The sequence below is a fragment of the Henckelia pumila genome, chromosome 3 (assembly GCF_033568475.1).
Source record: "Henckelia pumila isolate YLH828 chromosome 3, ASM3356847v2, whole genome shotgun sequence".
Taxonomy (NCBI): Eukaryota; Viridiplantae; Streptophyta; class Magnoliopsida; order Lamiales; family Gesneriaceae; genus Henckelia; species Henckelia pumila.
The window spans coordinates 132886314-132896022 of record NC_133122.1 but is presented as its reverse complement, the minus strand read 5'-3'; the positions used below and the strand labels follow the sequence as shown (position 1 = coordinate 132896022).

Below are 9709 nucleotides of genomic sequence, written 5' to 3'. Positions count from 1 at the left end.
AAAATATCTCACAGATTTGTCTTCAAAAGAAAAGGTGATACTGCTTTCATGTGTGCCCGTGGAGGACAGGAAAATGCAGTAGGCCTCAGCTTTTAAGAAATGGATGGTATGTTCAGAATCCATAATATAACTGAAAACAATTGGCCTAGACCAGAAACCAAAGGTATAACAAGTAATTTTTTTCAGATATCCACGATTTTCAGGTTCCAAACATAAAAATTCAGATTTAAAAAACAGTATAGTAGAATCAGAAAAAAGGCAAAAAAAAAAGCAGAAACAAATGGGATGAAAAATATAAAGAAAAAGAGAGACGAACCGAAGAGCAAGTAGTGAATAAAATTTTGGGTGAAGCATCGACCAAAAACACCAGAGCTGAAAAACAATAGTAGAAGAGAAAATTCACCTTGTTATTTGGGGCAAAACCAGAGTACAAGCCAGCCCACATGGGGGAATACTTGGATGCAACTAATCCATGAGGGAAAACGAGGGGTGTTTCAACCTGTGAATTTGTGGAAAGGGTATTATATTAACAAATTTACTGGAAATAGGAAGTAACGAAACACCTACATATTTTGTTCTCAAATTCTGCAAAGAACAAAAAATCTAACCTTAATCTCTTATTTTTAAAACTGAATCAAAAAAGAGAACTCAAATTTATTGGAAAACTAAGTGTTACTAACCACACTTCACCCAAGGTAATGGCAGACTCTAAGCACTTCCTAACACATATAAATTTCAATATTTTTTCATAGCAAAATATCTGGGGTTCAATATTTTTTATGCTTCATAAAGTTGGTAGTAGTTTCTATTTTTTAAGCTATTACTCAATATATGTGCACGTAATGAGTAGGATATAAATTTAGGGTATGAGTAATCAATCTCCAGTTCAAACATAAGTAAACTTGTGGAAGTATAAAATTATTGTTACTCTACCTTTCATGAGCTCGATCTTTTGGATTAAGTGGTTTCCTCCGGCAAAATATTTGGAATATAGACAAAGTAGTTCTGCTGCTACTTACCTGATTCCTTCCCCTACATGAGCAGGAAAAAATGCTGGCTGAAGATAAAAAACAGACGGAGGACAAGGTGCTTGACATCGCTAGATCAATGCAATATATTTAAATAAAAAAAGAGATTAGTAAAAGTATGAATATAAGAGCATAATTAGATATGGAAAAAATATTTCGACTAAGAATATGTTTGGGAGTATGAATCTTATGTCAATGCTTGTATGGAAAAAAACAATGGTGGCCCTCAAATGAAATAGTTGATTAAAATTCATTATCTAGTAGGGTAGGGCGACGAGCAGACAAAGCTACAAGTTTGTAAATTTCAAACTCATCTTAATGTAAATGTCTAAAAGGTACATTTAAATACCATGTTAAAATTTCTTTTTCCCATTTTCTGAAGTTTTCATAATATTTTCCAAGGGAAAAGGGAGAAAAATCACGTGTAAACAAGTAGTATCTTGCACATACTTGTGCCATGTAGACAAAATCCATCACAAAGGAAATACCATGTCCAAGTCAAATAAATATGCATTTTCTTTCTCATGCTTGTTTTCAAAAAATTACTATCCCCTACAGTTTTTAAAAATTGTGATTCAGGGGGCAAGTGAAGAAAAAATAAAATAAAAAATTAATTGTTCATCCATATATACACTCTCTCCTCTCCTATTTCTAGATTGTACTAGCGTCCATGTGCACATGTCCTCAAACAGTCAAGTGTGCTAAAGGCACAAATGATCTGATAATCGGAATAATCAAGAATGATGATGCCCCCTTACACAAATTCAGAAGAAATGAAACAATTGTCACTGGCAAAGTCCATTCATTCTCATTCATCCTCAAAACCCACATTCTGTCTAGTACAGCCAAGGCATGTCGTACATTATTTTAATCTATAAATTATAGGCGAACAATAATTTATAACATTTAAACAATGGATACAGATGTCCAGAATAAGGAATGCGAAAATTGATTTCCATAACAAGCCCTGCAAAAGTTGGAAATTCAAAATGACTCTTACATTAGTACACAACACTAGTCAAAACTACTCGAATATGAAATCTGCCTAAAAGGTCCTTCAAGAAAATAACTAGGTCAAAGAAAAGAAACGAACATTGAAATTCACAGTCTCTTTAGAAAATCTATTGTAAAACAGATGTCTATAAGCTTTTGGCTTGTGCAGAATCAAATCTATTATGAGGATCTAGGTTATAAATAAGAGAGAAAATTACCAAAAATATATTTTGAAACTTAATATGTGATCTGTTAATTCCAGTTTCTTTACTTAATTTACCATGAATTCACACTCGATGTACTCATCAGCAGCAGCTTTGCAGAATTCCTAACAATTAAAGTAATCGCAAAGAAAAGAATCAGCAAATGCTCAAACTGAAGAAGTTAAAACATTAATTATAAGAGAAAAAATGGGAAACTTTCGTTACACATTTCATGAGCCGAATATTTCCTGGGGAGAACTGAATGTAAAGCGATTCAATGGGTACCCACACCGCACACATCTGAATCCGCTAGTACAAGTACCATCAGCATTCATTTTTTGCTTCATTGTTATCCTTTGAAGAATGGTAATGATCAATGCCAACCAAGAACTTCTACTAGCAACCAGTGGGTGTAGTCAAATTTAGATCAGTCGACACTTACTTCTCCATTCCATTCTTCTTCTATTTTCACAACTTCTTAGAGCATAACCAATTAACAACTTGATAAAGGCATAAAAAACGACAATACCATCTTAAGAAGCAAAATTAAATCAAATACAACAAAGGTATAGGAAGAACAAACACAATTATCATTTGGATGATAGGTTACAGAAACAGTTTGAATATAAAAGCAAGATTCGATTCACACGATTATATATATGTGGTCACTACAGGAAGAATCCCAATGTCACGAGGAGATAATAATAATATAACTGGATAGTAATTGTAGCTACTCCTAAACCCGTGGTTCCAAATTTCTACATAAACTCCCAAATTCAATAGGTTAAACTTCCATTTGCTAAGGATCAAGCTTTAACAAAATCAAAGCACACCTTAGAGGAAAGAAGCGTGAAAAATGAGGGAAACACAACACCACCACCATCACAAAGGAAATACCATGTCCTCAAACAGTCAAGTGTACCCAAGTCTCCGTACACCACTCCCAGGCTCTGAAACGCAAGCCTCAAAAGCAAAATTGCCGAGAATTTCTGTTTAAAACAGAAGAGGATGAAGTAAATGTTTGACAACATCATGAACAAAAGCAAAGTAATCTCTGATTTCCACATTAATATAGAACAGTAGCAGCTAAAACCAACAGTGCATACTTTCCAACATAAAGGAACAACAATAAAATAACTACAAATATTGCAGAAAACATCACACAATAACATTAACAAATCAAATAAATAATATTAATAGGAACCCGATTCCTCTGTGCGTATTGTTGATTCGGGTTTCAGGGTTGAAATCTCGGGTTTACTCCAGCATTATAAGTCATTCCACCTCCTCTGCCACCGCCCATTCCCGGTGGCAGATATCTCGCTCTCGAACTCATCACAAAACACCCGAATAGAAATACAAGACCAAAATTCAAACAAAAAAACAAACAACACCGTTTCTATGTGAACAAGTATAACCTAACTAAGGAAAAGTAACCTCGAAGTCGCAGATCGACTCCGCCAATGATTTTCGAAACCGATATTGTAGGGATAAACGAGAGGAAATAAATTGAAGACCTTTAAATTGGAAAAGTACTCGATGAATTTTGAGATTCTTGACAGAGATTCCAACGCCGTGGGGTTGACGAAGAGGAGATGGAATCATAGCTTACAGAAAACTTCCCAACAAATGTGTTCTCGAAGATTGGTTCCACAAATCTCAAAGTGGAAGTGAACAGATCTCAAAGTGGAATTGATGGCAGCAGGAAGAAGTGAAGATCGAGAATGGAGATCAGAGAAAGCCCTAAGGAGAGAATGAAGATACAGAGAGAATGGGGTTCTCGATTGAGCGAGAGTGAAATCGATTTATTACTTCACCGATTAGAAATTAAATACTTAATTTTGTCCTCTTTTACTTCATTAAATACGTGAACCGAAGTAAAATGTGACTTAAAAATTAAAGTGAAGCCCGTGTTTTTTAATTGATGAAGTCTAAACTTCATTTTACTTCATTAAATTTATTATCGCAGTAAATAGATATGTATTACTTCGGCAATATTGATTGCCGAAGTAAAAACTGGCGAAGTATATTGTAACTTTTTTACTAGTGTAACTTCAAGATTATACAAGATAAAATCTCAACAACACAATTTCATAACAACATCTGATATCTGTCCATTTCGAAATCTCATACCCTGAAGAACAAAGAGGAAACTTACATCAAATCGAAGGTCTCGTTTCAAGGATTCCAAAACATCTTTCGGAATCTAAATCGGATGCTCGAGTCAAAAGATATGGCAATCGCAAGATGAAGAAGAAGGCTTGGGATTTTCTGTGTTCTTGTTCTCGGTTTCCTTTTCTTTTCTTTGCTGAGTAATCTGATGGAAAAATAGTGTTTCACACGTGAGTGCTAGGAAAAATCACAAGTGTCCAGCCCAAATAAGGATTTTGCACTTTGGCCCCTCAACTATGCAATAATTGCAATTCAGTCCTCAATTTCTCAATTTATTCAATTTCAATCCTAAATAATTTAAGAATATTAGAATTTAAATCAAAACTCCAAATATTCCCAAATTAAATATTCTCGGATCAAAATTAAATAATTCTGGGCGTTACAGATAAGATATGATAATTGTAGATAAATTACAAAATAATTAGTTACTATATATAATTTTCATTTACACTTAAACGAACTAATTGAAAATTATTTAATATATTATAGGATGCAGATTTTTAATGAATTACTAGCAACTGCAACGCGTGTGCAACAAAAAAATGTGACAAACACGTTCAGGTGTAACAATTAATACATGTTTCCAAAATAAATTTAATGTAGTCAAATAAGATAACTAAAATATTTAAAACATGTATATACACATCATGTACTTTTTAGAAAGGTGTTGAACTAAAAAAAATTAAAATACAATTCTAATATATACATGTTCCATGAAATAAGCAATCTATTTAGTTGGACTTTCGAAAGATTCTTGCATTTCAATTTCTGAACTTAAACTTCCCTCAACTCCATCTTAGATTTATTATTTTTGCGGACTTGTAGTAATCGTAGGATCCGAAGTGTCGTTGCTAGCTGCTGGATAAAATCCAATGTCATGATGTTGAAATTTGTGGGAAAATAATACACAAAAACGATTAACATACTCATGCACCAACATTAAAATTGCAAGAAAAATGTTCATGAAAAATAATTCTCACTAATTCAAAAAAAATTTTGAAAACATAAAATTTTATGCTACTATGAAGAAGACAATATTAAATCACGTAGTCAAAAGTTTTTGAAAACTTGGAATTAAGATACCTAAAAAACGAAAACAGAGAAAAAACATTGAAATGTGTAAATAAAGTAAAATTGTGGCAAATGACAAAGTAATTATAATTTCATTATGAACTAAATAACATTTAAAATATTTATCAATTATGAAATCAAGATTCAACTTTGGGTAATCAATCATGAAATTTAAAGATATACATAGTTTGACAGATATATATATATATATATTGCTTTGATCGTAAATTTTTGTTACTATGCCTCGTAAATTTCGAAAAGAAATATCCAACTTTAAACAAACTTTTTTTGACAATATTTCAAAAATTTAAAAAAAGAACTCTCATAGAAAAAGAAATAAGAAGAATAGAAACTAAAGAGTATATAAAAAACATAAAACTGAGTGTGTGGATGAGACAAAAGAAGGTTTGTCTTTAAGAAAAAAACATACCGAATAAAAAGATAAGAAGGGAATTGGAAAAGCACATAATGGGAGAAAACCAGGCCAACCAAAACATAAAAATGAAAAAATGCTGATAATCATTCTCAATTCCAGCAAGATAATGCACATGAAGCAAAAAAAAAATAAAATCCTATGTTGATAACAATATATGAAAATCATCATTTTTTTATTCTAGACCTGATAAAGGCATGATACATAAAATTTAGGATAGAGATACTGTACTGCGGAGCAAAAAAATGTGCAGATTTTCAAAAAAGATAGAATCTTTTTACTTGTTTACGCATGTCTCCTGTTCTTGACTGGTGGGATGAGACCAGGACCAGAAAATCATCTTCCCCCAAACGAAAAGTTCCTATCAGAAACAAAATGTCAAGCATGAAACTACATGAAACTCAGCCTGAAATTCCATTCAAACATAAAAACAACCCAACACCCATCATTCGGAGCTATCAAACAGAGAAATAAAAGGGAAATGTATCACAACATACCTTTGATAACAGTATATGAAAATGATCGTACTACATGCTGTCAGTTTCGTTGGTTTGATGCCACATACGGACACAACAATTTATTTTCTAAGAGGTTCTCACAATTAATAAAATAGAAAGAGATAAAAACAGATTCATTCTTATAAGATGTAATTATGATATAAACATATTAATTTAATATCTTTAAAAGATAAATTTACTTCATTTTGTCTCATGAATTTTATAATATAATAAATAAACCAAAGATTTTTAAAATAAAATCATATTATGTGTATCCATGTTCACAAAATATATTACACACGCTTTTTAAGAAAAGTTCTCTTGAATCTTTGAGAAAAGATCTCGGTCCATATAGTGAAATGAAGATGATGGTTATATAGTAGCTTATTTTTGGGATGAAGTGGTGAGTCAATACACGACGCCAGTTTTAGAAAAGCAACAAAGAGCATGATGGAATTTATTTTTGATTGAACCCCAATCCATGCAGAATCAAAGTCAAGTTGATTGGTATATTCACAAAAACCATTCCATGCATAGCTTTAGAAAGCTTTAATACGATATGAGTTTGTGTACTTTATAAAGGTTGATCCTTGTCTTCAGTTCTCCACGTTTTGAAGGTCTACAACCAAAACAAAGCTTTAGAAGGAATGAAGATTTTTTCAGCAAAGTGGTTTCATCCCTTCATTTGAAATTTGATTCCTAATATTTTGGAATAAAAGTTCTTGCAAAAAATTGTATTGAGTTGAATTTGAAAGAACATCGAACGAAATCTGGGGAAAAAAACTCATGCAGTTTGATTTGAATTTTCTATATATATATATAAAAAAAACAAACAAACTCATGTAATATTGTGCAGCAAGGAGATTTTGAACAGTAGTCAAGCATAAGCAATTTTGTAATTGGAAAATAAAAAAAATAATGTGTACAAACCAAGGGAGTGAAAATTTAAAATAGAAAAAATATGTTTACCGAGTTTGCAATGAAAAATAATTGTGATATGATCACCTACTAAATTCAGAAATAAAGTTCAAAATGCAACAAATAGTATGTGAAATATGACACTGCGAGTTTAGCAGTTTTAATAGACATTGGTCTTCTTAAAGCATCTCCTTCATTTAGGAGATTGGTCTCCTTAAAGCCTCTCCTCTTTAAGCCATCCTATATGGAGAAATATGCAGGCATAAATATTTTGATTAAGTTAATTGAAGATGCTCGTTAGCTAGTAGGTTATATATGGGGTGAAATTGTGAGTTAACGTAGAAATTCAGTTTCAGAAAAGAAAAGAAGAGCAGGAAGGAAGGAATTTATTTGTGATTGAAACCCAATCCATGCAGACAGTAGAATCAAAGTCAATGTCGTAAGAATTAAGTATAATCAAACACTACAAATAATAGATATGCAACTCTTAAAAAAATAGATATTTAACATGTTTCTTCTTATCTTTTAATATTCAAAATTAATTAATCTTCAGCTCGAAATCTAGATAGGCTTGGAATTTTTTATTCATATATTCTGCTATAAAAGTTTTTGCAACAAAATGGACGATAAACTATATTTAGAAGTGCACCGAATGAAATCTGAAAGGAAAACTCACGAACTACTCGGATTAAATAGTATTTGTATATAATATCCAAAAGTTAAATAATTCAAAACTCATGAATGTATACACGCTGAATTGCAACATTATGCTTCCTAAATCCACACCTATTATACAGTAAGTGAAGTTGTCAATTTCTTTATTTTTCGTCAGAGTAATACATTTATATTTGCTGAAGTGGATGGAACTTGAGTGTGCTGCAGAATGCCATGGGCCATGGCTCATGAGAGTAATTATTATGAGAAACAAAAACTCTATCTGTTAGAGTAAAATAAATTATTTCTCTTTCACACATTTTATCGAACAGTTTGCCGTTGATTTAATGGTAATAGCAAATTAGCATGAAAGAAAGTACATGGATTTCTCTCAAAGCAGTATAACCCGAAGAACAGGAGAAATGTAATTAAAATAAATAAAATTAATCAAATAAATGCTTTGGGTACCTTAAAATTGACGGCTCTGTTATCTGCATGTCGATATCTTCAATTCTCGAGTAAAGATGAATCCCTCGAATCAGAGGTCTTCGAACTTCCAATTCCTTTGGGGTAAAAATATTGGCGCGAATGAGGAAACATTGAGGTCTGCAACTGCAATTAAGATTCGTAGGGTAGGAAACTGGTTGTGTTGAATGGAGGAAAAAACCAATCGGTGGTAATGGTTGGGTTTATCCATGATACCCACGATCTCTGGAAACAACGTGATATATGAATATGATTTGTTTTGGTGTATTTTGGTCCTACCAAACTTCCCAGCCATGCCATACTTACGAAGCCGGTTTCTGTGACCCTCTAATTCTTTATAAAATAGTAAGAGATAGTAAGAGATAATAAGAGATATATACTAGTAATCATGGCACACGTGTTGCGTGTGTAACGAAAAAATGTGACAAACATGCACATTCAGGTGTAACTTAATACATGTTCATAAAATAAAGTTAATGCAGTCAAATAACATAACAAAAATATTTAAAACACATATATATATACACCAAGTAAATTTTAGAGAGAGATTGAACTAAAAAAGTTGAAAATACAATGTGAGAACCCGTTTTTTTTGCAACCCATACAAACTCGACCAATAAAAATTTATTTGTGTTGAATCCTAACTTTTGGTGATAACAAAATAATACTTTGTTGTTTTAGATCGGCCGTCGTTTACATGTATAACAGGTGTTCAAGAGAAGTCTACCGACTCCATTATATCAGCTGACCATGAGATATCGACTGGAATGAGCAGTATCAGCTGATCTAAGCATGTCAACCGTTATCTTTCAACCGAGCTAAGCACATCAACCACGTATGCTCAACTGATCTGGATTATCAAAAGCAAGGATATCTACTGAACTCATAAGTTGATAAGATATCTGTCGTATCCAAGAAGTCATGAATTCCCACTTTTCGGAATGTTGACAAGACAACTTAAATGTAAATGACGAAGCATTTAAGGAGCCGTCTGATAAAGTAAGGGAAGCCATAAATAGCATTTAATGTGACGACACATTGAATAGAAAATTTAAGGCGCTCCAAGTACTGATATTCAAAAGATATGGTCACATTTCACAAATCAAGCTATGATATCTGACACTCAAGACGTTTTCCTACCGTTGACAAAAAGCAAAAAGACGTTGGACAAGAATATATATATATATATATATATATATATATATATATATATATATATATCAAAGCTTATCAAGAAGAAAAGATAGAGTTATG

At 32.2% G+C, this 9709-nt stretch overlaps 1 long non-coding RNA gene across 2 annotated transcripts; it reads right to left on the bottom strand.

The window, feature by feature from the left end:
- Positions 1–4994: 4994 nt before the first annotated feature.
- On the bottom strand, positions 4995–8733 carry LOC140892724 (uncharacterized). Of its 2 annotated transcripts, none has more exons than XR_012152892.1 (3): positions 8438–8733; positions 6182–7555; positions 4995–5254 (listed from the first exon to the last, which is right to left on the bottom strand). It is a non-coding gene; the product is annotated as an uncharacterized lncRNA (long non-coding RNA). The 2 variants fall into 2 exon arrangements; XR_012152891.1 differs by having other exon boundaries at positions 4995–5251.
- Positions 8734–9709: the final 976 nt, after the last annotated feature.